General features: G+C 39.8%; 1 protein-coding gene and 1 long non-coding RNA gene across 4 annotated transcripts in view; both read left to right on the forward strand.

Annotated features, from left to right (window-relative positions):
* Positions 1-25,363, forward strand: part of SLC35F1 (solute carrier family 35 member F1) — a 359,888-nt gene that overhangs the window by 58,555 nt on the left and 275,970 nt on the right. The gene's annotated exons all lie outside the window — the stretch shown is intronic.
* LOC140697708 (uncharacterized) lies at positions 1,758-6,604 on the forward strand. Its single transcript, XR_012074958.1, has 3 exons — positions 1,758-1,889; positions 2,477-2,671; positions 6,358-6,604. It is a non-coding gene; the product is annotated as an uncharacterized lncRNA (long non-coding RNA).

Below are 25,363 nucleotides of genomic sequence, written 5' to 3' on the forward strand. Positions count from 1 at the left end.
AAATGCAGATATTTTTACTTTTACTTCTTTGTGAAATCTTCCTTATATACCTGTCACATGACAACCTTACCATTAGGTATTTTATTACTGTAAGCATTGTGCTTTAATTTTTATTGAACTTCTCTTTCTATATGTGGTATTACTTACAGACACACAAGTCTGTATCTATGTATTTATTTGTATGCGTGTGCACACATGTAAAAGACATCTTTGTGTTACTCGTGCATAGTTCATTTTGAGAAACACATGTCTCCACTGGTAGATAGTAACATAGAGCATCCTTGAAATTCCTTTATACAAATCCACTTTCCGAACCCTAAGAAACTATTTTTTTTTAGAGGCATCAAGAAAGTCTCATCAAATCTATAAGTTGATGCTATTTTCCACTGAAGGGCCAGCCAGGGGCTAGAAGAGCAGGCTACGGAGGCAGGCATTTACAGTCACTTGTGAATCTGTTTCCTACGTGAATGTTTCACAGTCCACGCTTGGTCCTGGGACCCTGGCCAATCTGGGAGGATACAGATGTACATCTCCCAGTAAGCACTACATGAGGGTGTCTGAGTGAGTGGGTAACCTGCCGTTCTCATGGTGGGCATAAAGCAGACAATTTATTGTCAAAACGGGGATCATTTTGAGAGTGAAAGGGAGCACTGCAGGAATGGGATGCTGGAACCACAGGCATCAACCAGGGCTTGTGGGCCCCATACTACTAGGAGCTCTTGATGTCTCAGTGGGCTCCTGTGGATGAAGAGGCTCTTCAGCCCCACAGATTTCAAAGTGTCGCCTTAAGTTATACAAGCAATTCTGAAGATGATCTCAACAACTCAAGAACATAAAAGCTGTCTGAATTTTGTTAAATCTGCTTAGTGCTTTATAATTACCATAATAGGTTATAATGGCTTTAACTTGGTCGTGGACTGTGAAAGTGGTGCAGTGAGAGAGCCAGGTGAGCAGCCATCAGTGATGAATGTGGTGACCAAGAAGACAAAGGTTTTTTAGGGTGTCATCAGATAATGCTGCACAAGCTGGATCTGAAGAATTCCAGGATCACGAGTGAAGAAGTAGGGATGGAGATGGCAGGTGGGAATCATTCTCTCCACTAGACGCATGCTCTACTGCGTGCCAACGTTTGAGTACTCAGGAATATGCAGATCTAGACTTTCATTTGATGGCTCCTGATGCAGACTTTGCATTCATATGGTCTGGTGGTGCCTTGCCACAGACTGTCTCTCTCTGCCTCAGATTCCTCATCTATGCAGATGGATAAATATACAAGAAATATAGTGGTGACCCCGAAGGTTTTCTTACTTATTGAATATTAATATTAGACTCAGGATAAAATTTGGAATGTTAAGCACATTTTATTGTATTGTAATTCTTTGAAAATATTAACTCATCTAGAATTTATTTTGAGCTGTCCATCAGCCTTAATATTAAATTAAGCTTCACAGTCTAGTCCTAGGCTATTTCAGATACCTAGGGGCCAATGCTTCATTTTTAAAATATATCATGAGAAAATTATTTCTTACAGCTAATACATTTTTGAGCATTAAGTTGACTCACACCTGAACATAACATTTATGCCACTTAATCTATTGTAGAACCTCTCTGCTTTTGCATAGTTCAGGACTCATACCTCCTGATTTTAAAATGATTTTTAAATTGCTTTTGCCAGGTGAAGCACCTTTTAGCAACTGGTAGCAAAATTAATACTTGAGCTGCATTTTGTATATTTATTTCCTCCCCAAACTAGAGACCTTATTTCCAAAGCTATACTTGACACCCATTGTCCGAAGCATACTGTGACAAGTAGTCTGAGAAATGGACTGCAGTTTGGAATCGGGACTCTCCCAGCCTATGGTTACCACACAAAGAGCAGCTGACACAAGGTAGGAGCTTTGCACATGGGAGAGCTTTGTGAAAGCTTCTTAAGTGCGGGATTATTTTACATTTGGCTTCAACTTCTTTATTGCTTTTTTGGATCTTGAGGGAAATCTTGCTGCTCCATACTCAACAATTATGGACCAGACTTCCAAGCTCCCAAAGCTGGTCCAAGAATTTTCCCTTCCTCACCACTTCACCAGAGACCCAAGGTAAAGGAAAGAGGTTAGAGTAATCGGGAACTAGAGAGGGCGAGAGAACAGTGGGGACTATGTGAGGACTCAGCTCAGGGGATCCCTGGTCCATTGTTACCCACTTTCTCTCATTCGTGCCTGTGCTGACTCAGTTACTGCTTTTGTTACCTTGCTCAGCTGAGAATACCTTAAACTGAACTCAAGTGTCCTGCTTGAGGATGGCTAATGTAATAAAAAGCAGAAACAGTAGCATAGAATTGAGGACCGAAAAGCATTTTATAACTTTGGAATTTCATCTGCCAATGCAGGCGGCACGCAGGCTTAAACCAGCTGGCCGTGCTCTGGCCTGTGGGGAGAGCAGCGATGTGCCATTTGGGAGGTCTGTACGTGCTGTTTTACAGGGATGTCAGGAGCCTCCAGCCAGCGCTGAGTGCAGGCCCTGCTTCTGCGCCCAGTCTTACGTGTCCTTTCTGCATCAGTGTTGGACGCCTCCGGATAGCTCATGGATGCCTGTTCTTCAGTTCACAAGCAGGGTGTCTTTCTGGCAGACAGAAGGGAGCACCTCAGCCGAATTCTTTATCTCATCAGTGACTTGTGTGAGTGCACCGCCCCTCTGGACAGGAGTGAGTTGGGGCAACTGTGGGCATCAGGCTTTTCCAGAAGATAAGCAAGCCCTGTTCCTTTTGCCTTGTCCAGCCAGAGAGAATATATCTGGGGCAGTGCAGAGCGACAGTGCTGTCTTTTGATGTGCCGTTGGGCGGCCTTGCTCAGTGAAGGATGCTGGCCCCTCCATTGTGGATGGGAAACTGTGATTAAACCTTCAATGAGTGCTTCTTTACTAGGCAACCGGGGGACAGTGCCTGGAATCTAGTCAGTTCATTGATAAAACTCGAGGTTGAAAGCATGACTATTCCTTTGTGTAAGTGCATCCAGGCCTCATTAACGGGCTACTGCCCAACTCTGCCATCTGATCCAGCCGCTGAGTATTCTGAGGCATTGCAGGGGCCATTTTAAAGCGCCTATAAGTAAAGCTTTTAATTTCTCATTGGAAAATTTGGGGACTTGCCAGATGTCACCAAGGCCCCTGTTGATGGGTTAGGATTTCAGCAGAGGCCATGGAAGGTTAAAATTTCAGCAGATACTGAGGAGGCAAGAAAACCCCATCCTTAGTGGACATATTTTTAGTTTTCTTTAAACAGATATATAACTTCAAAGCCAGGCATTTGTCATAACTCCTACCATCAAAATCAAAGCTGAAAAAGGAAAGAAGATGCGTGGGGTCATACATTTTCCCCACTTCTGTCTGTGGGATAGTATTCTAAGCCTGCAGTAATGACTTCTGTCTTGTCCCAGGTGAGAGCTTTTGTCTTTAGAGAAATGCTTGGTGAGCATCTCCCCTCATGACTCAGGTACCCTGAATGATGTATGATTCTGCCTCTACATCCAGGGTACTGTCTTTTTTCCTTCCATCTTCTCCAGGCGTATTTCTAGCTAAAACAAACATTTATCAAAAGAAAGAACGACCCCAATTGCCCATGTGAATATTTTAGTACTTCTTGACTTTGACTTCTTTTTGGCCATTCTACATCCCATATAGAAATACGTTTGTCACATTCAACATTTCAGAGATTAGGAATTCTGGGACTATATAATACTGGGGCTCTTCTTTGGATAAAGCCACAAGAAGTGAAGGAAAAAAGAGAGCATCAAAGTATATAGAGCATTGTAGTGGTACTTAGTGTGTATTAGAATTTTCAAAATGGATTCTACCAATTATCTGAAAAAGCTTGAATTTTAGATGTGAGCTTTGATAGAAGCATCTGAAAAAAAAAGGTTTTGTTGTATAATCCATTATTCCTTTAGAATATATACTGAGAAATATAAAAGATTTATATAGGGTTATATAAGGATGTGATTTTTGGTATTGACTATTAAAAATATGTATCTACACCATTTAAAAATGAACAGTTTTTCTTTCATTTAGTGGACAGTTCTTGGCAACAGAGTGCTTTGGTGAAAGACTATGGTAAAATACACATTCATTTGGTAGAACTTTGCATTTCTAGGATTTCTGACCCCTGAATAGCTTACCATTCATACCCTGGAGAGGTAGGTTAGTGCAATCAGAGCATAGACTTTAGAGGCAGACTATTTAGTTCAGATCTTGGCTTTTCCACTTGCTTGTTGCACGATCTTGGGTAAATCACTTAAACTCTCTGTGCATCCATTTCTTTATCTGTAAAATGAGGATAGTCATAGGACTGTTTGGAAATTTATTGAGCTGATCTACGTGATGTATGATACACATACATGCAGTGTGACACATGGTAAACATTTCTGAATGTTCCCTATTTCTGGGGAGACTGAAGCAGCCTCACAGCTCTTTTATCAGGGCTGTGTTTGGGAGTTGAGTGCCCTGCTCCTTTAAGCACACTCTATTTACCAAGCCTTGTCCTCTGGGCCCAGGACTTGTAAGTGAGACTTCCATGTAACAAGGGCCTTTTGACATTTCGGTAACTAAGTCTCTGTCTGTGGGGCCCGAGGCAGAGTTCCTCAATGCTCAGGATTGTTCTACAACAAAGAATTTTCCATTTAGGTTCCAGTGTGTCATGTCTGAGGGGAGGAAAACAATTCTAGCATCTGGAGATAGATACACCTTGTCATGCCTGAGATGTAGGAAAATAAGTAAAGTATGTTAAATATATCCCTACATAAATATATAGCTATAAAAATGGGACCCGGTAAACAAACTTTTTGGCTAAATAATGCATGGGGTAAGGATAGAAAGCATGACGGCGTTTGAAATTCCTTTCTTCTACGTATAGTTAAAGAATAGTTTGGTGAGCCAGGAGGTTTTTCAGAGGCATTATTTGGATAGAGTCAAAGTACATATAATACCAGACAGATATAATTTAACAAAAATAATGATAAATTGAAACAGTTCTTCTTGATCACCTACTAGATGCTAAACACTTCCACAGACTTCCTCAGTGCTCTCCACGGACTGAGTTACATGCTACCGTCTTCATTTTTGGAAAGTAAAACTGAAGTTGTGAGAGATTTACTTGAGGTTATATCTATATAGCTAAGAATTGACAAGGCAGTTTTCAAATCCAGGAACTTCTGACTCTGAATCCACACACTTCCTGCTGTAATCTAATTGTCTTTCAAGGATCATCTAGTTCAGTCCAGTGGAAAACTAACTAACAATAGGAGCCCCTATGTGTACAAGACACAGTGGAGGGTACTGGAGATTGAAGGCAAACCAGACAGGCATGCTCCCTGCCTTGGAGAAACTGACGGTCTAGGTAGGGTGGCAGCTATCAGCCACTGTCTGCATTTGCTTCTCTTTCTCTTCCACACTCCCAGATGTCTGCCTTGAGGAGACCCTGCCACTGTCTTGAGTACAGTTTTGACAACTGTTCTCATGGAGATATTTTTCAATGTCCTTATTTGTGTAAAAGATATATACATCTTAAATTCTTACCCCCATTCCCTACCGATGCCACCTGACGTAGTAGCTTACGGACTCAATTATGTACTGTTTAGGCTGAGGATCGACTTGGTTGCTTTGAAGGATCAGCGGGAGAATGATCAGTTAGCCAGTGATAATGTACTTCATGTTCAAATAAGACATCTGATTCTGTCGGCTTCCCGACGCCCTGTATGATGCAAGTAAAGATGAAGTAGATGTGTCCTGATGCTGTGGAGCTCATGTAGAAAGGCAGAGGAGGAGCAGGAAGGCAGTCCTTCCGTTTTATTCCCAAAGACAGTGGGGTGGGGTATGGCTGAAGTGGCTTTGCAGGAAAGCCAAGCTGTGTGACAACTGATGCTTAATGGAGAAGGGACAAGTCAGTAGTCCAGGCGTGAAAGAGACAAATTCGTGTGCTCAGCGGAGCAGGGAGAAAACGAAGCTTGATGGCATGTTTTCGAGCTTATTTAGGAAATTAGCATGATTTGTTTCTTACATCTTCAGAGCTGTAGGGAACTTGCAGTCCTTCATTTAGCAGCTTCTTTGCCCCTTGGTTTCGCTTAAGAGCTCAGGAGGAGAAAGATGTGCGCCCTGTGATACCCTGCTTTCTGTCACTCATCTCTGGCTAACTGGGTGCCATCCAACACAGCGTGACATCTACTTCAGGTCTACACACGAGAAAAATAAATAATGGAAAAGGAATCAAGAGGAGAATAAGAGTGTGTTATATTTCTCTCAGGAGTTGTGAATTGCAAATTTCCTGGCTTAGCATGTTTTCTTTTTTTTTTTTCCCCTATCCTGAGTACTTAGGCGGCTGCTCATTTATGATGGGAAATCCTATACGGAACTCCATGAGAAACTTGGAAATGAGACAGCTGAATCTCAATGAATGGATAAGGAAAGAATCTCTAGCAGATTCAGTTCTTCTGACAAGATTTTCCCTCGGCTTTAGCACTGAAACGATTCAGAAAAAACCAGAACAATTGCAGGCAGGACACCAAGACTCTGGTCATCTCCACAGGATGAGAACATTTAATAAAACCAAATGGAAACCTTGTGATCTCTTCCTCCCCAGCTGACACTCGGGCCCCAGACAAAGGGTTGATTAACAGAAGAGAGCCCAGCATCCAGCTCCGGAGTCGTTTGGTCGGGTCCAGAGGGGAAGTGATTTCCAGGGCTTCTCAGTCCCCTGTCTGTGTCAGGCCTCCTCACTCTGCACTGCTCCTCCTCTCGCTGCCCTTTGTGCTCAGTTCACAGAAGGCACAGACACACAGGGTTTCCTGAGCAGCATGACTGTCATTTTTCTTCATTCCACTATTGGATTCTTTAGCCTAAATGCCAGCCTGAAGCCTCATGTTAGGTATACAACCTAGCATACACAAATTTAATCTTTCCCAGTCATCTACTGTAAAATGAGAGATTTCTTTCCAGGATTTAAGATACTAATGTGTGACAGCTCTCATTTTCTGTAATTCTAATTTGACGTGACTCAAATCAATAGCCCTTCTTTACCTTTCTGTCTCTCCTATGTGCCTGGTCTTACCGATTACAGATGAAGGTATGTGAAGAAAAGGTCTTGGCCAGCACATAAGATAAGGCAGTGACAGCAGAACACAGTTTGCACAGGGAGTAAATGCCTGTCGTGACTGTTACTTGTATGTGAGGACCTGTGTCTGATGATCCTGTTGAGGATGTTGTAGTTCTGTTTCTAACGTCTTGGACGTTTACTAACTCTTGTATTATGGACTGAATTGCCCAGTTTCCACTTAGAGGTTTGGGGTCCTCGATATATAACATTTCTTTAGAATTCAGGGTCAATCTACTGTCACGCTGAGAGGTAACCACGTACAAGAGACGAGATAGGCAGGTGCTTTGCTTTCCCATCCTACCTACAAATGTCCATTTTCACTACTGTGTATGGTGAGGAAGCCACATAACTCATGAAAATATTCCCCCAGTATTTTAACACAGAAAAGCCAAAACCTAGGTGGAGTGTTTTGTAAGACGATGAGAATTATTTATTTTTTTCTTTCATTAATTAAAAATCCCCATTGTTTCTGGAGCTCTTTCAGCATGTTTACATTTTGGAATGACCTCCTCCTTGCTTTCTGAAAATCCGGGACCTTGGACGCCATCACACACACAGGCACACAAAAGGCTTTAAGAGTCACTCTTCTTTGATGTAAAACCATGGGGTCTTGTATAATCATCTTTTCACCCAGAGAGCAGATGCTGCTCTCTTTCTTGGCAAACAAAGCTTGGATTGAAAGGGTGACAATGCAGGGAAGATGTTACTGCCCACCGTGCCTCTCCCACTGAAGGGCGCTGGCCTGCCCCGGAGGGCTGCCCGCTGGCATCTGCGGCTCCTCACAGGGCCTTCCTGGAGAATCAAAGGGGAAAGTGTCTTCAGAGTATAATGTGCTGGAGAAGAAATATTGAAAAATGCAGAGATGGGGACTCTAGAGCAGCTGGGGCACACTTTAGCTGTGAAGGCTGCTCTTGCCCGCTTTCATAGCCCGGGAAACCTCTGATGGGTGTGCTGACAGTACCGTGTGTGGGAACACGTACTGGGGGACTCGAGACACCTGGATTCAAAGTCTGGCTCCACCACTTCCTGGCTCTGTGATCTGGGCAAATATCTTACATCTCTGAACCTCAGTGTCTCACGTGGTGCTATGCTGATAAACCGGCTCACTCATAAACCAGCTCAGGGGCATGGCTGGGAGGAACCTTAATTTGTAGCGTTTGCTAATCTCCACTACTTCCACAATGGTGATTTCAAGCTATCAAGGGTTGTGGCTTGCAAAACTCCTGAATATTTAACACTAGGCTCAGTAGCCAGCACAAGCATATCATTGCTGATCTGTAAAATGGGCAGAGAAGAATTCACCGCATAGGGTTATGGTCAGGATTATTGAGACAGTATATGCAAAGTTCTTAGCTCCGCGAATTCTGGAATATGGTGAGTGCTTAATGAATAGTAACTGTTTTCAGTGTTTTGGGCTGAATACCACTTTTAAGGAGTCTTTGTGCTGGTAATTCTAACCCTCGCTTCAGAATATCACAAAAAATGCTATGTATGGTTTAATAGACACATTCTAAGGAAAATTAATCTTAACTTATTTTAATTCTTAAAATAGTCATGTACTGTACAACATTTTAGAGGGAAAAGAGGAATATTAAAAAATGTAAAAGTATACATTACCAAAGAAACTGTTAATTGATGCTTTTTAAACTCCTAAAGTCTTTCTAAACAATTTGTTTTTGGAGTTCTTGTGGATCTTTTGCCAAATCTTGAATATTTTCTGTATTTTTCATGATGGATCCTGGGCTCTGTGTTAATTAGAGAGCTTCATTAAGGAGGCTACATAGAGGAGCCTCACTTTGGTTGGGTGTAAATAGGACTTGTTTTCATTTTGTTTACCACTTTTAGCTGTGCTTTCCCACCTTCTCCTTGCCCAGACATTCTTTTCTGACATCATGGGACATCCCTCACCTTTCTGGTCCCTCTGACCCAGCACTCATTTAAGCAGTCAGTTTAAAGGTTTACTCTCTCTCTATCTGATTCAGAACTTCTTTCCTCCTCCAGTGCTGTCTCCACTTGTGATCTAAGGTGCTTGGAGGTGGGAAGGGATGAACCCTAATTTTCTACTTAACGTACCTGTTCTTCTCTGTTCTAGGTGTACTCCTCCAGGGTAGAGTGCAAGCAGGGGTTGGGGAGAGAATAGTGTTTCATCACGTAACCCAGGGAGGCCCAGGTCTCTTCTTTTGCCATTTCTTTGGCTGGATGGCTGATAGTGATGGGCCATTGGCGCTGTCTCCCCGTTTCCCTAAGGTGGAGGTTTAGGCGTCTGCTCACCCAGCTTGTCCCTACTCAGCTCCAGCCACCAGCCGCTTACCCCACAGCCTCTGTGGAGAGGTGCCAGCAGTATGTCATGGGTCTGCCAGCCTCCAGTGAAGTCCATGCGACCCTGGACAGTTCATGAGACCTTGCTGTGCCAAGTGGTAGGAGCAAACATTCAGCCACTGGCGAGCCTGTCCTCAGTTCTCCGGTTCTCATGGACTCTACCCAGACAGGCAGAAACAGGCAAGGCTGCTACCAAAGCAGAAGTCGAACTGCAGAAAACCAGTATTTGGTTCCCCATCTTGCATGTGCACCAGTCTTTTTTTTTAAACTGAAGTATAATCAGTTTACAGTGTTGTGTCAGTTTCTGGTGTACAGCATAATGTTTCAGTCATGTGTGAACATACATACATTCCTTTCCATATTCATTTTCATTATGGGTTACTACAAGATACTGAATATAGTTCCCAGTGCTATACAGTATAAACGTCTTGTTTATCTATTTTATATATAGTAGTTAGTATCTGCAAATCTAGAACTCCCAATTTATCCCTTCCCATCCCCTTTCCCCCTGGTAACCACAAATTTGTTTTCTATGTCTGTGAGTTGGTTTCTGTTTTGTAAATAAGTTCATTTGTGTCTTTTTTTTTTTTAAGATTCCACATACAAGTTATATCATATGGTATTTTTCTTTCTCTTTCTGGCTTACTTCACTTATTATGACAATCTCCAGGTCCATCTGTGTTGCTGCAAATGGCATTATTTTACTCTTTTTTATGGCTGAGTAGTCTCCCATTGTGTAAATATACCATAACCTCTTTATCCGGTCATTTGTTGATGGACATTTATGTTGCTTCCATGTCTTGGCTATTGTAAATTGTGCTGCTATGAACATTGGGGTGCATGTATCTTTTTGAATTAGAGTTTCCTCTGGATATATGCCCAGGAGTGGGATTGCTGGATCATAGAGTAAGTCTATTTTCAGTTCTTTGAGGAATCTCCATCCTGTTTTCTGTAGTGGCTGCACCAAACTACATTCCCATCAACAGTGTAGGAGGATTTCCTTTTCTCCACATCCTCTCCAACATTTATCGTTTGTGGACTTTTTAATGGTGGCCATTCTGACCGATGTGATACCTTATTATAGTTTTGATTTGCATTTCTCTGATAATTAGCAACATTGAGCCAGTCTTTTTGAATGACTCTCCTGGAGGCCCTCACATTTGTGTTAGGGAGAGAGAGGTACCCTCCCTCCCTCCCCCATGGGATCCTCCACCACGAGCACTACTCTCCCCTCAGAGCCCAGAACCCCATTATTCTCTCCTCACACCTGGGGTGGTTGACCGTGGTTTATTTGTTTGCTGGAGCTGTCATAACAAAGTACCATAGATTAGGTGTTGTAAACAGCAAAATTTCTCTTGCTGTTCTGGAAGCTCAGAGTCTGAGATCGAGTGTCAGCAGGGTTGGTCAGCAGGCTTCTCCTGAAGCCTCTCTGGCTGGTTGCTGGCCGTCTTCTGCCTGAGCCTTCCCATCACCTTCCCTCTCTACGTGTCTGTGTCCGCATCTCCTCTTCTCATGAGGACACCAGTCATATTGGATTAGGGCCCACCCTAATGACTCGTTTTAATCTAATGACTGCTTTAAAGACCCTATCTCCAAGTGGGAGTCACATTCTGAGGTGCGAGGACTTAGGACTCCAACAGACGGCTGTTGGGGGGACACACAGCCCGTAACAGTAAGGTAGGGTTGTTTCTGCTGGTCCAGGTATCAGTGATGCTTCTCTCTATAACATGTGATGTTTTCAGTCTGTTTCAGTTTTGAGCCTTATCTCCTAATTCTGAGATGACAGGGAAAAACCCACTCAAAATTCTATTCACTAGAAATGTAAATGGCTATGGCTGAATATTTTTGAGAACTTTACTTTAGCTACCTCATTCAAATAGTTGAAAATGTGAAACGTACAAAATAGAAAATTACTAGAGTGCATGGCAGAAGGACCTGAAAAGAATGAAAGGAAAAGTTATCTATGAAGCATAGGAAACAACTGAAAGAAAGAATGGATGATATCAGAGAAAAAAATGAAAGTATCAAAAACCTATTTTGAGACCCTAGAAGAAAACCTACACCATATTTCTACAAAATGTTCTGTGGGAAGAAACAGGATGCTGCAATCAGAAGACTACACTGAAGAGAGTGTTCTATGAATTTAAGCAGTCACCATACATGCTACTGTTATTGTCTATTAATTACACAAAAGTTAGATTATTCCTACTGACACTTCTCTTCTCATCCATTTTTGGGTTTATTTTACTATTGCTTTGGCTTTTATGGCAGACTCTTAACACCCTAAGATAATGTTTGTTTAGCTTGACAAGTGACACATTGTGCTACTGTTTACTCTTGTCTCCAAAACTAATTGTTGGCTTTTAAGCAGTTTTCTGAGCACTCAGAACTCTTCATGTTCATTTAAATAAACAAGCCATTGAGAGCAGAGAGATCAGCCAAGAGATCTTATGTGATGAATGGGCTGATGAAGGTTAGCTCAATAAATCTATTCTTTGGTTGATGCTGGTATCTAAAGGTTAGTTGCCTCAAGCCCGTGCAGAGAAAAGAGCTAAGAGCAGTATAGGGGAGAACATTCATTCCCATTAGAGCAAAATAGAGAAATAGATATTTGTCTTTATTTCAAAAACTTTTTTGTTTTTAATTCTTTGAATTCCTTGTGAAAGATGGATGTGTGTGTGTTTATGTGTGAGAGAGAGATGGAATACGGTAAAGAAGGAAGGTGTTAAATATTTTCCCAGGGTCCTGTTTTTATCTCTTTTGTGAAATAACTGGCAGAGGGATTAGCATAAAGTCTGGTGATCATTCCAACATCATGTGTTTATATGGGTTGGACTCGGGTGTCCCACCCTAGTGGACCTCTCTTGTTTCCTTAGAGTATTACAAGTATGCATCCCTGAGTGTTCTTTTGATGGGATCCATTCACCTATTTCCCTAAGGAAAATGATGACCTGATTTTAATTTCTAAGAATAATAAAGTCTCACCAAATTAGCTGATGTTGGCTTTCTCCCTGGAAACAACTTTCCACATTAGGGCTTCACTAACAATATATTTTGTCCATTCTTTGCCTGGAAAGAAGTTACACTGTTTGGTACTGTCAGGAATCATAACATTTTAGGCAAATTCAAGTGAAAGAAGTTTCATCATTAAGATCTTTTTTGGGTGGTGGGGAGCAGTGATGAGGGTAGAAAAGAAATTGGAGAGAGATAAACACTTTTTGGAAAGAGGATTTGAGGAATGCCAAGACTCTGCCAATATTTTATTTCAACTATTTTTTAGTGGAAATTGCATATCTAAATAGCTAGTGAAGTACATTTTGTTTACTTTTACAAATCTAGTGAGATTTGGATTGATGTGTTATACCTAGAAATCTAATAGCCAACCTTTTGCATATTTTGAAGACACTTGAAAAATATGAACCACAGTCTACCTGCATCAGAAGCATCTAGGGTAGTTGCTAAACCTACTTTTTCTGGACCCCTGAGATTTTGATTCCATATGGTGACATCCAAAGACCTGGATTTGTAGAGGGCTCTCCAGATGGTTCTGATGCACATGGAAGTTTGAGAACTACTGTGTTGGGAAGTAACTCTGCTCACAGACAATTTATTCAGGCAGCATTGATTCCTGCTTATCTATTAATCTCTTTTCTCCCCTTCTCTTTTTCGTGTAAGTTCACTAACTACTCATTTTGCTCCGAGAAGGATTAATGATGAGATTTTTATATGGGTAGCTTATACAGCCCAGGAAATTTTTTTTAATTGACTAAAAATCATTTTGTAATTTCAGCACAAGAATATCTCTCCCATATATCTCTTAATCTCAGCTGGATGTATTTTCAGCCTACAGAAGCAAACAGAGAGATGATCCTTTCTGAAAGGAGAAATAGGTCCACATTTTCACAATAAGTTTCTCTGTAATGTAGACAAAATTTTTACCTGTAGGCTGAAATAACTTTGTGTGTTTAAACAAAAATTATCCTTTATTTGTGTCCTTATTTTCCAAAAGAACAAATCGAGACATGAAGATGCCCAGAGGTTCTGCCTCCCTCTTACTGACATTCTAGAAGGTAACAGACATGCATGCCCTTGAATTTATATGTATGTGCTTTTTCAGTAATGTTCTGTAAGTTGGCTTTTTTCCTCTGGTTTTTCCTTGTCAGCAACTTGAGGACAAGAGAGGTTGACCACAACCGGTAATTCTGCCAGTTACGCACTGCAGAGCCTCCACACTTAGATTTCCAGGTCTAGGGTTTAGAGCACTGTCTAGCACCTACCATGTATGTTAGGTCTTATTATTTAGAGGCAGCCACAAATATTTTTTTTTCAGGCTAAGATATTTTACTTTCCCAAACTGGCAATTTATCAAACATAGTTGTATTTACCTATGATTGGTACTCAGTAAATTTTGTACTGAATGGGTGCAATGAGTGGTACTTGAAAATTTTTTACTAGTTAGTTCTGTACTAAGTGGAACTTAATTTGGATTCTGAGTAGTAAAAAGTCAAACAAAAATGCCTGTCAACTCTGGGCAAAGCAGAAGTTTGCTTTGATGGTGAAAATCCAGAAAGATCATCTGGAGCCTCTGAATTCACCATTAATATAACTTTTTAATGTTGAGGCAAAATAGAGGTCTTTGACAGCTGTTCTTAAGAATTTTGGTCTAGGACCCATTTACACACTTTAAAATTACTGAGGACCCGAAGAGCTTTTGTTTATGTGGATTATCTCAATTCATATTTACCGTAGTAGAAGTTAAAAATGAGAAATTAAAAATATGTATGTATTGTCCAAAATAAAAATAAATCTATTGTGGGTTAGCATCAATAACATATTTTTATGGAAATAGTGAACTTTCCAAAGCAAAACAAAAATTCAGTGAGTAGAGTGGCATTGTTTTACATTTTTATAAATCTCCTTAAGGCCTGGCTTAATAGAAGACAGGTGGATTCACATCTGCTTCTGCATCAGTCTGTTGCAAAATCTGTAAGAGAATGAGAATGAAAAAGGCAAATAACAATTTAGCGTGATTATGAAAATAGTTTCGACTATGTGGACCTCCTGAAAATATCACAGAGACTCCCAAAGCCTTCAGACCATACCCTGAGGGTCACTGATCCAAACCAAATCCTGTAGGAATCCACAACCTCAGTGTTTTGCAGGTCTTTATTTATTAGCACTAATGAGCTCAACAGCTGGAAATATTTACTTCTTTCCTTTGATGTATAGAATAAAGTTGACTAAAATGATTTTCCAATGCCATTTACAAACCCTTCAGTGATAATGTCCATTCTCAAAATAGAGAACATGAAATAGCTAGAAAAATATTTTTGTTAAAGTTATTTGAGACAAGAAGAAACTTTGACTAGCAGTATAAATGCCTTTATCAAATTTAAAGTCCTCGAACTGGGAATGCTGATTGAATTTTGACCTGGGAGTGGCAGACAGCATCCCAGGAAAAGCCTGGCGGTCTTGTCAAATTACAGTTATAGGATCTAGTGTCTTGAGAAATTTTCATTTTAATATGATCTTCCTACTTTGGTGTGTTAGGATTAATTGTGCATCTCAGCCTATTGGTCAGATGTGATATTACTATAGCAAGGTGTAATAAATCATCCCCAGATTAGAGGGATGGGAGATGTGAAATTCTCTTTTTTTGGTAGGTACTATCATTTAAATGTAAAGGGGAATTCATTATGTCCCATATGTGCTCTGTACTGTGCTGATGATGTAATAGTCTATTCTTTTATTATTATTATTTTTTATTGAGGCATAGTCTGTTTACAGTGTTGTGTTAATTTCTTGTGTACAGCATGGTGATTCAGTTATACATATATATATATCTATATATATATATAGATACATAGATATAGATACATATTCCTTTTCATATTCTTTTTCACTATAGGCCATTACAAGGTATTGAATATAGTTCCTTATGCTATACAGTAGGACCTCATAATTTATCTATTTTATATATAGTAGTTATTATCTGCAAATCCTGAACTCCCAATTTATTCCTCCTCACACCCTTACCTCACTGGTAACCATTAGTTTGTTTTCTGTGTCTGTGAATCTGTTTCCATTTTGTAAATAAGCTCATTTGTATCCTTTTTTTTTTTAAAGATTCCATATATAAGTGATGTCCTATGGTATTTTTCTTTCCCTTTCTGGCTTGCTTCACTTAATATGATAATCTCTAGGTACATCCATGTTGCTGCAAATCTCATTATTTTATTCTTTTTTATGGCTGAGTAGTATTCCATTGTATTAGTATACCACATCTTCTTTATCCAGTCATCTGTTGATGGGCATTTAGGTTGTTTCCATGTTGTGGTTTTTGTAAATAGTGCTGCTGTGAACAGTGGGGTGCATGTATTTTTTTGAATTAGAGTTCCCTCTGGATAAATGGCCAGGAATGGGATTGCTGGATCATAGAGTAAGTCTATTTTCAGTTTTTTGAGGAATCTCCATACTGTTTTCCATAGTGGCTGCACCAAACTGCATTCCCACCAACAGTATAGGAGGGTTTCCTTTTCTCCACACCCTCTCCAGCATTTATTGTTTGTGGCATAATCTCTATTCTAAATAATCTCCTAATTTGATTTTGTTTCCAGCCTACTAAGTTGTTTTTATCATGTTTATTTTAAAGTAATGATTTATGGCTTTCCATTAAGAATTTCCAAAAATGACTATCATCTCTCATTTCAGAAAAGCTTGACTCTTTTGTGGGTCATTTTGACCCCTACACAGGAGCACAGTAGAGCATATTTGCCCCAGAGGAGATTCTCACATCCACCACTGTGATGCCCCTAACCAGCAGTGGCGGCAGTAGAAGAGAACATTTAAGTTGCCTCTCATTAATTTTAAGATGAGCTAACGCTCTATTTACTCAGGCACTTTCCTATACAAATGCATCGTATGTTGCAAACCTAAATAATCAGGAATTCCAGGATGATTTTACTTCACGGAGCATGGTCTCTGTCTAGTGAGCACAGTTGTATGTTTTCTCCCGTGGTGAATAATACACAGCAGTCTCTTTCAGCTCTAAATATTTTTTTTTAAATGCCATCCCATGCTCACAAGAGGGCGCTGATTCATATTCATGCCTAAAGTGGCAAAAGCATAAATTTACTCAAACTGGAGACACTTTGGCTACAAGAAAACTGCGTGTTGGCTTCTTTTAGTGAATAATTTCAAATTTTACAAATCTTAGATTGTAAAAAAAAAAATAGAAGTATTCTATACTTGTCAGATACGTGGCAAACTCGACTTTGAGGAGAAAAATTGATTTGGGGAATAAAAGTTTTATTTGTTTTTATGTTCAATTTAATTCTTGTTTATTTTATTGTATTGCTGAGATGACAATAAATAAAGAGTTGCAGGACATTAGGCAATCTATAAATGCAAATATGCAAAGACATACCAAGGTGTCTGAGTCTAAGCCTTATGCATATTCTTAGGTTAATCCATATTTCTGTTTTCTTTTTTTTATTATAAAACAAAGCTTTTTAGGTAAGCTAGTTATCATTTTCCCCCTGTTTGCCTAAGAGGTACACATTTGTTGTAGGAACCTCAGAAAATGTAAAAAATATTTAAAAGAAAACAATAATTACTCATAATCCCACAACTCAATCACAGTTACATGTGGTACATTTTCTTCCACTCTTTTCATATATAATTGTGATTATGCTATATATAGATACATAAATATAGTTTTGTGTGCTACTCTGAAAAGCTTAATGCTTTATCAATTATTTTCAAGGGCCATTTAGATTGTTTGAACTGCAATTTTGATGACTGCACAATATTCCATTTTAATTATTCTTTTATTAATGAACATTTATATGCTTTCCTTTTTTCTACTATAAATAATAGCATGATATTTTTGTTCATAAATTTTTGACAAAACGTCTGATGACTTCCTTATAACATATTCCTGGAAGTGGAATTCCTATGTGGAAGAATGTGATCATTTTTAAGGCTTTTGACATATACTGCTAAATTACTTTCTAGAAAGGTTTTTACCAATTTATACAACAGAAGAGTGCCTGATATTCTCCTAACTACCCTCATCAGTATTGAGTATTTTAATTTTTAAAAATAATAGCTAATTTGATAGGTGAAAATGTTAATGATTGATGTAATTAGGACTTTTTTGATTGCTAAAGAAGTTAACTATTGTCTATATTCATTTGCCATTTTTGTTTCTTTTTCTGTGAATTATCTTTTCATGACTTTTGTCCATTTTTCTATGTGGTGTGAATGATTTTCTTATCTTTTCAAGTGAGCTCTTAATATTGTGTAATATATCTTCATCTGCTATATATGTGGAATATTTCCCAGTTTTCACTTTGCCATTTAACTGCTTATGACTTTAAGGAAAATATTTGAACAGTTTTAAGTTTTTATGTATTTAAATTTATTGAATACCTGTGTGATTTCTATCATTGATCTTTCTTTTAATGTATAGAATATTTAGATAATTCTTTATTGAAATATTTTTATGACATGGAAAGGTATTCAGGGGCTGTGGCTTAAATTTTAGCTTCATTTAGTAAAAGATTTCCAGAATTTTATTCTGTTTCCAGGAATGTAATTTCATTCGCAGTTGAAATAATAAATATTTTGGAGGAAAAAAAGTCTTGATTTATTGTTATGTTATTTTTGGGAGTAGGCTAGAATTTTACTTGGATTTTAGAAAGATTTTTGCATCATATTGCATCAATGCTGCTTCTGTTTTCCTTGGATTATATGATGATGATTGCACCTCAACACACTTTTAAATTTCACAATTTATTTGTGAAGTGTTGGTTACGTTTTCTAGCCCGAGTCACCAGTAGCTCTAGTGAGTTACTTGACCATAAGCCTTTTTGTTTGTTTGTTTCCTGATGCACAGTGCCTGGAACTTAGTTCTCAGAGGTGTTTGTTAAGTGAATGGATAAATGAATGACTTAGTATTTTTACCTCTTCATAGTAAATTGCTTGTCTTAGCTCTTTAGGTATGTGTATCTGGACTGAATTTGATTTCCTATTCTATGGGACCCATCTTCTCCTCCAAAGCACTGAAGAGGTGCCTCATTTTTTGTGCTTTAGAAATACCAGATAGCAGAAGTAAGGGCCTGTTTCCTCTTTGGTTCCACTTTCAGAGAATAGTCCTGTGGAAATGAGTCTCTTTCTTTCTCTCTGCCTCTCTGTCTCTCTCTTGCTCCAGTTTTCCCAGGAATTCACTCTTGCCAGATTGCTAGATGCTGTGGGGTCTGTCACAAGCCCTGACCACGTTCCTTAGCATTTCTCTTAGGGACAGGTTCGTTGTCCCCTTCTGTCCTCACTACAATGACCAACAATCTATGTAGGCTTAGTGTGTTTCCTTAATCTATGGTACATACTTGCTCATGATAAAAGTCTTACTTCTTTTCCTTTCACGGTATTTTCTTCCCAGGCCCCTTCCTCTGGCTCCCAGCTTCGTTCGGACCTAGGTCATCCTTCCTTGGTTAGAACCTTTGGTTCTCCCTTGCCAGATACCGCGCTGTTAACAGAGTATCTCTCAAATGACAGCTTAATACTGTTCTCTGCTCTAAGAAGCCCGCTTCATTAGGGTGTTATGATTCGGGTTGTCAATTCTCATTTTCTCATTAAAAGCCCCATTTCCCGTTAAGGCCTCATTTCCCTCATTTAGAGTTGCCAGATTTAGCAAATAAAAACACACGGTGCCCTGTTAAATTTGAATTTCAGATAAACAAAGAATAATTTTTCTATGTAAGTATGTCCCATGCAATATTTGAGACATGCTAATGCTTCAAAATTACTGTTATAAGGAATTATTACAATTACTTTTAAATAGAATTATTCTTATAAAAGAATTATTATAAACAAAGAATAATTTTGGAGTATTAGTATGTCTCAAATATTGCATGGGAGATACTTATACAGAACAATTATTCTTTGTTTATCTGAACTTCAGCTTGAACAAGGTGTCTTGTATTCTATCTGGCAACCCTTGCCCCACCTTCTGTTTGAACTCCTCTCAATCTGGTCCCCACCCTGGCTTGACCTCTTGCCTGCCCACCTGGTAGTATTAATTCTTTTACATAATGTGGATATGTTTTTCAGTTTACCTTCTGCTATTGACTGACTCACGTGTTAGTAGATTCCATTGTGGTTAGTTTGGATGGAAAGCCACCCGAAAGCAGAAGCCCACCCAAAACTCACACCCTAGACTCATTCCTTCCTTGGACATCACCTCCAGTGTCAAAGGGCTTCAACTGTTTCTAATTCAAAAAGCTGGCCATGGAGCCAGGACTCAGATTGGCAAGGTTTGCATTGTACAGGCCATAAAGGTCACAACCCTCCATTATGCCATTAGAGGATTTTGTTAGGCAGATGTGAGTTTCTGGTGCCTTGAAAACCAGATTGTACAGTGTGTATAAAGCAGATACCAGCAGATACAGCTTAAGGACTGGTTTTGCCTCACCATGTTTCCTCCTTTCCTAACAGAAGCAGATTTCAGAGGCATTAATGTCACCTTACCCACATCTTTTTCTTTCACTAACACTGCTTGTTTTCTAGCAGTCAGCACACTGGTGCGTTCCCAATCCTGCTGTGTCCTGCCTTTTCTTCATAAAGAGAAAATCTTGCTTAAATCACTCTTTTTGAAGCCCAGAGGCATTAACATCCTATTATTATTTCTTTTCTTCTGTTAGGCTCTTAGCCCAAGGTCCTGTAAGAGGGTCTCTGGTGAGACAACCGAAGAAAATCCAATTCTGTTTCTGCTAGGATGTGCTGTGTGATCATCACTGCCGTGGTCCTTTAACTTGTATCCAGTGGATCCAGCTGATGCTGTTTCCGATATTGGAGCCTTTTACTTCCCAGTGTGATGGCACATGGAGCTTTTCCTACATCTTGGCAGGAATATTTGATGCATATTTCTCTTTAGCTCTGCCAGCAAAAATTACTTATCAGGATTTTTTTCCCCTTTATAGTGATAACAAGTTGCTGTTAGCACAGTTAGGAAATTCCTTCTACCCCTGTGCTGAGATTGGGGCTTCAGCTTCCTTTCCACTCCCTGGATGGGTTTCCATTTGTGCATGTGTGTGGCAGTCAGTCACCCTGCCCAGTTGTCCAAGCCTCACCCGTGTTATTGAAGTGGCAAGGCAGTGTCTGTTATTGACCCATCTTTGTTGGTTTTGAAACAATGTGTGAGGGAAGCTTCAGAAACTTATGTAACTAAACCTCCCCACCAAGGTCCAGATGATCAGATAGGATAGATGACCTTCAGCCCCTGCAAAGTCTGGGATTCTAGGAGGTGCATTATAAAAGAAATATGGAGAATGGCAGGTACTCCTGACTCCACTGAACACTGTTGGGAAGAGCCCAATTATTCCCATTTCATGAGACCGTGATGACCTTGTAATATTACAAGAATTAGGTTGAACATCCAGTTCTAATGTTGTATGTGTTGCAGTGTCTAATTCAACAACTATACATCTCAGTGGCAGATGTTACCTTTTCTAGAAATATCACAAAAGAGATTCAGGGGAAAGTAAAAGTGGGACAGAAAGGAGTTTATGTTTTTATTCACTTACTCATCAGACAACTGTTGAAGACCCCATCTGCCAAACACTGTATTGGTGGCTGTCTCTCCAGCTTTAGGGAGCTCTAGGTTAAAAAAAAAGAAGAGAGAGAGAGAGAGGGCCACACAGAAAGTGTAGTCACAGTGCACTGTAGTGAAGACTGACCAGAAGTATTTACAGAGTATCATGTAAGCACTGAAGAGTCTAAGAGAATTGATTGATGATATATAGAACCCAAAGTAGGTGATGTTTGAATTAAACCTGAGAGAAATGGAGGAGCTCACCAGGCCGTCCTAGAGACAATTCAGGTAATGGAAGGGATAGGAATGAAGACACAGGGACGAGCAAGGTGTTGAGTTAGCCTGTAGCAACAGGGAAGCTGGGCTGATTTTAAGCAACAAAGTGACATCATCAACTCTGAAATTTAGAAACAAAACACAGAACATAGGAAGACCAGTTGTGGCTATGATGAAAGCATGCAGTCAGTAGAGGCAGAGGCAGTGGAAAAGGAGAGGAAGAGGTGAATCTGAGACAGCTTTGGTTGTTGAGGAGCAGAAGAGGATCTCCCATTCCAGTGGAGCTAGGTGTTTTGAGTTGCTATGAAGTAAGATAGGAAACCAAGGAGGAGAAGGAGATGTGGGAGAAGGGGGAAGAAGGTATTAATTATATTCTGGCTGTTATGGGTTAGAGGTGGAACATATAGATAACGATATTGGGAATACCCACCTGGGGTGCAGGAGGGAAATGATGGTGCAGACACAGATGTGGTCATTACACAAACACAGGTGGTGGTTGAAGCTGTCGTCCTGGTAGAGCTCAACAGGGAGAATGAGATGTGTACAACTGAGAGCAGAGTCCGCTGAATGTTTAAGGCAGGGGAGTGAAAGGAGCAAGAGAAAGACTGCAGGAGGGCTGCCTGGAGGGACTTGCATCCGGTGTGGTGATGGTGCCTGAAAGGGCACACGGCGGGGCTGGGTGTTGACATCTAGTGTCAAAAGTCATGAGGGAAACTAATCAGCTTCACAGTTCTTATTGGAACACTGGCATTGAACGTTTAGTTGCCTCTATCTTGTCCATTCCCAGGCATCACCCAAGGGCTTCTGAGTGTAAACAGGGATGCTGAACCGTGTGGGCTCCTGGCTTTCTTAGCAGTGATGAAGAGGAAAATGAGCCACATGACATGGGTTATGCTTGACGGTCATACTTACTTTCACAGGCTACTTTAAGCTTTAAATTTTCTAAACTCTGCTAAAGAATATGACAGTGGTTGGATAAACGTTCCTATATTCACACCACTACCTGCACTATTCTCTTATAACTCCAACCTGTAGAGTAGTTATCAGTATTGTTTTTACTTTTTGTGTGTGTGTGTGTGAAGAGATCATTTTAGGGCAGGTAGAACTCTGGCACGTCTGCAGCCTGATGGGTGTAAAGGGTACTGATATGTGACAAGCTATGCACGGCATTGTCTGCATTTTTCAGGATCACAGCTCTTTGCTGATGCTTTTAAGGGTATAACAAAATACCAGATTCATACTTAATCTGTGCTCTGTTACCACCCCTAAATCTATTCTGTCACATTTATATTTAAATATGTATTTATTTAAGTTTTCTGTTTTTCTTTCTAAGTGAATTAGCCTTTTCTGATTTCTTTTTTCACAATGATGTGCTCTCTTAAAAATCAGTTCTAGGAAAGGAAGTTATTTTCACTCTAACTTGACTCTGTGTATTTCTGTCACAAATTTCTTGTTAGCTTTCCCTTCTGAGATGACAATGAGTATCTTTGAAAGTTATGGAAATGCAAAATGTGGGGAAGGAGACCAAGAAGTCAACATTTAATGAGGATTTGGATTAGCACTGAACCTTCATCTTCAAGAAATAAAAATGCCTATGATTTCGGAGAACAGCAGGTTCTCTCTTTCTTGCCCTCACTCTCCATTTCCTTACGTGTAAAACATTATGAAAATAAGAAGGGCAGAAACGATTTCAATTTTCCCTGACAACAGCACCCAAAACATTAGCTGTGGTGGATAATGTGGGATGATGAGCTAACATTTAATTGGAACAGAATTCGCGTATGGATGGGCAAAGGGAACCTCTGAGGAGATGACTTCAGAACAGATTCCCTCTGATTGGAAGATGCTTCCGGCTGGCAGAACAGTTTGAACATTTTCCACAAGAACTTCTTAGAAGGGAAAGCCATCGAGACGTGGTCTAGTGCTTGGGGTGCTTCTGCTCAGAGACAATGAATATGGAACTGAAACAAAAACCCACATATTTTTTTTTCTTCCAAGTTTTCTCTACATCATTACTCCTTTAAAAAAAATCAGCAAAGTAACCATTCATTCTGACTTTGAAACATTACCTGGGAGACACTCTATAAATACATACATTACCTTTTCTGCATCTTCACGTTCTCAACTATATGATCTTAACTATCCAGCAGTTCTCCCTAATACCTTATCGAGGTGGTGGCATTTAAATTTTGCATGATTCTCCATCTATCCCCTTTTCTTGATTCTATCCATTAAACTAGAGAGACTTGGACTGGGACATTTGGATTAGAAAAAAGAAAAATATAATTTTGCCCCTTCCTGCACTTCTGTCAGCAGACTTGTAACTGTATTGCCTTGGTCTCAAAGGACAGTCAGCAGTGGAGTGGTGGTAGATGAGCTTAAGGACTTGAAAACCAACCCCACGCCTTTGGACAGATGGCTGGTGCACTGTCTTTTATGGATGAAGAATGGTCAGTTCTTAATTGTAAATGTGAGCTATGCTCATCCAACCTGGGAAACCTCTTTTTGAAGTGGATTTCCTCAAAGCCCAATTAGTTACTCAGTTCACCTGCCTTAGAAAATTCAGAAGCAGTCAAATCCATGCTGTGCTTCTAGACGGGCAAGTGACCTTTTTCTGGCCCACAAAACTTTCATAATTTTGACCCCACTGGTGAACTAGAAAGGTCTTTAAAAGATAAGGTAGGAAACCCATGTATTACATAGATGAGAAAGTGAAACAGAATCTGTCATTTCTCTCTACGATTAATTAAAATCCATGTTGGAACCTTGTTTCTGTTGTGACTGGCCTGATTTTTTTGAGTATTAGATGTGGAGGTCTATTTAACTGCCATGTTTGGGTTGCCATATGGAATTAGAGTAGCCAAAGTTGGAGGCTCCAGTGGGAAGAGTTGGCTTCTCTGCTTCTTGAACCCTTTGAGAGGTATAGTCTATCATCTTGTGGGGATCCATCCAAAAATTCCTGTTATAATCTGCCCTCCAATTGCAGTTCAAACTGTTGGGAAAAAGTAGCACATTTACTCAAAAATGTCTCTTTATCTGTTTGGCAGTAGCACCGTCTCTCTTCTATTTTCAGTTATTGTTATTGGCAGTAATCAGTATTTTTCAGTGTTTGCTGTGGGGCAGACTCACTGCCTATTCTTGTGTACAAGCTAAAACTCACTTTAACATTTGTAAGTGGTTGCAAAATCGAAATAATAATATTTCATAACATGTGAAAATTGTATGAAATTCAATTTGGTGTCCAGAAGTAAAATTTGGAGCACAGCCACACTCATTTGTGTACGTTTCGTCTAAGACTACTTTCGTGCTGTAGCAGCAGAGTTGAGCAGTTGCTATAAACACTGTATGCACCACAGACCCTAAACTGTTTACTGTCTGATCCTGTACAGAAAACTTTGCCAACCCCTAATCTATATCACGTACTTTACATATGTTAGCTTAATCCTTACAACAATGCTACTTGGTATGTGCATTTATTGTTTCCTTTCTACAGATGTGTAAACGGAGGCTTAAAAGGATGTGTGTGAATTGGCCAGAGAGAAACAGCTAAGGGATAATGGAGCTAAGAGAGTAACGCACATTTGTCTGGTGGGGAGGTGCCGGTCCTTTGTCATATGCTAAATTGCCTCTATTATTGGCTAACAACTCAATCCTTTTCTATAACTGTGTGGCTGTCTTCTGCGCTGCGTCTTAATTCTCTCCATCTCCATTAAACAGAAGAGTCAGTGAATGCACACTATTATACAGTAAAGCTAAGCGTAATACAGATCACAATCTGATAAATCTTTTCCTTGATTGAATGAGGAATCTCTCAAATGCTACAGTTGACCTTCTAGTCATTGGTAGACTATACATGAGAATCAAAACACAATATGCTTTGTCTCCCTTTCCCCTGGTACCTCTGTCTGATGGATGCTCTAGGTAAACGCTGATGTGAGTATAGGCTAGAGGCAAAAGAGAGGTTGAACCACAGGAGGAGGCTATCACAAGTAAGACCTGTGCTTTGAACTTGCTGCTTGTAACTTGAGCTTTTTAAATTG

Source organism: Vicugna pacos, chromosome 8 (genome assembly GCF_048564905.1).
Source record: "Vicugna pacos chromosome 8, VicPac4, whole genome shotgun sequence".
Classification (NCBI taxonomy): domain Eukaryota; kingdom Metazoa; phylum Chordata; class Mammalia; order Artiodactyla; family Camelidae; genus Vicugna; species Vicugna pacos.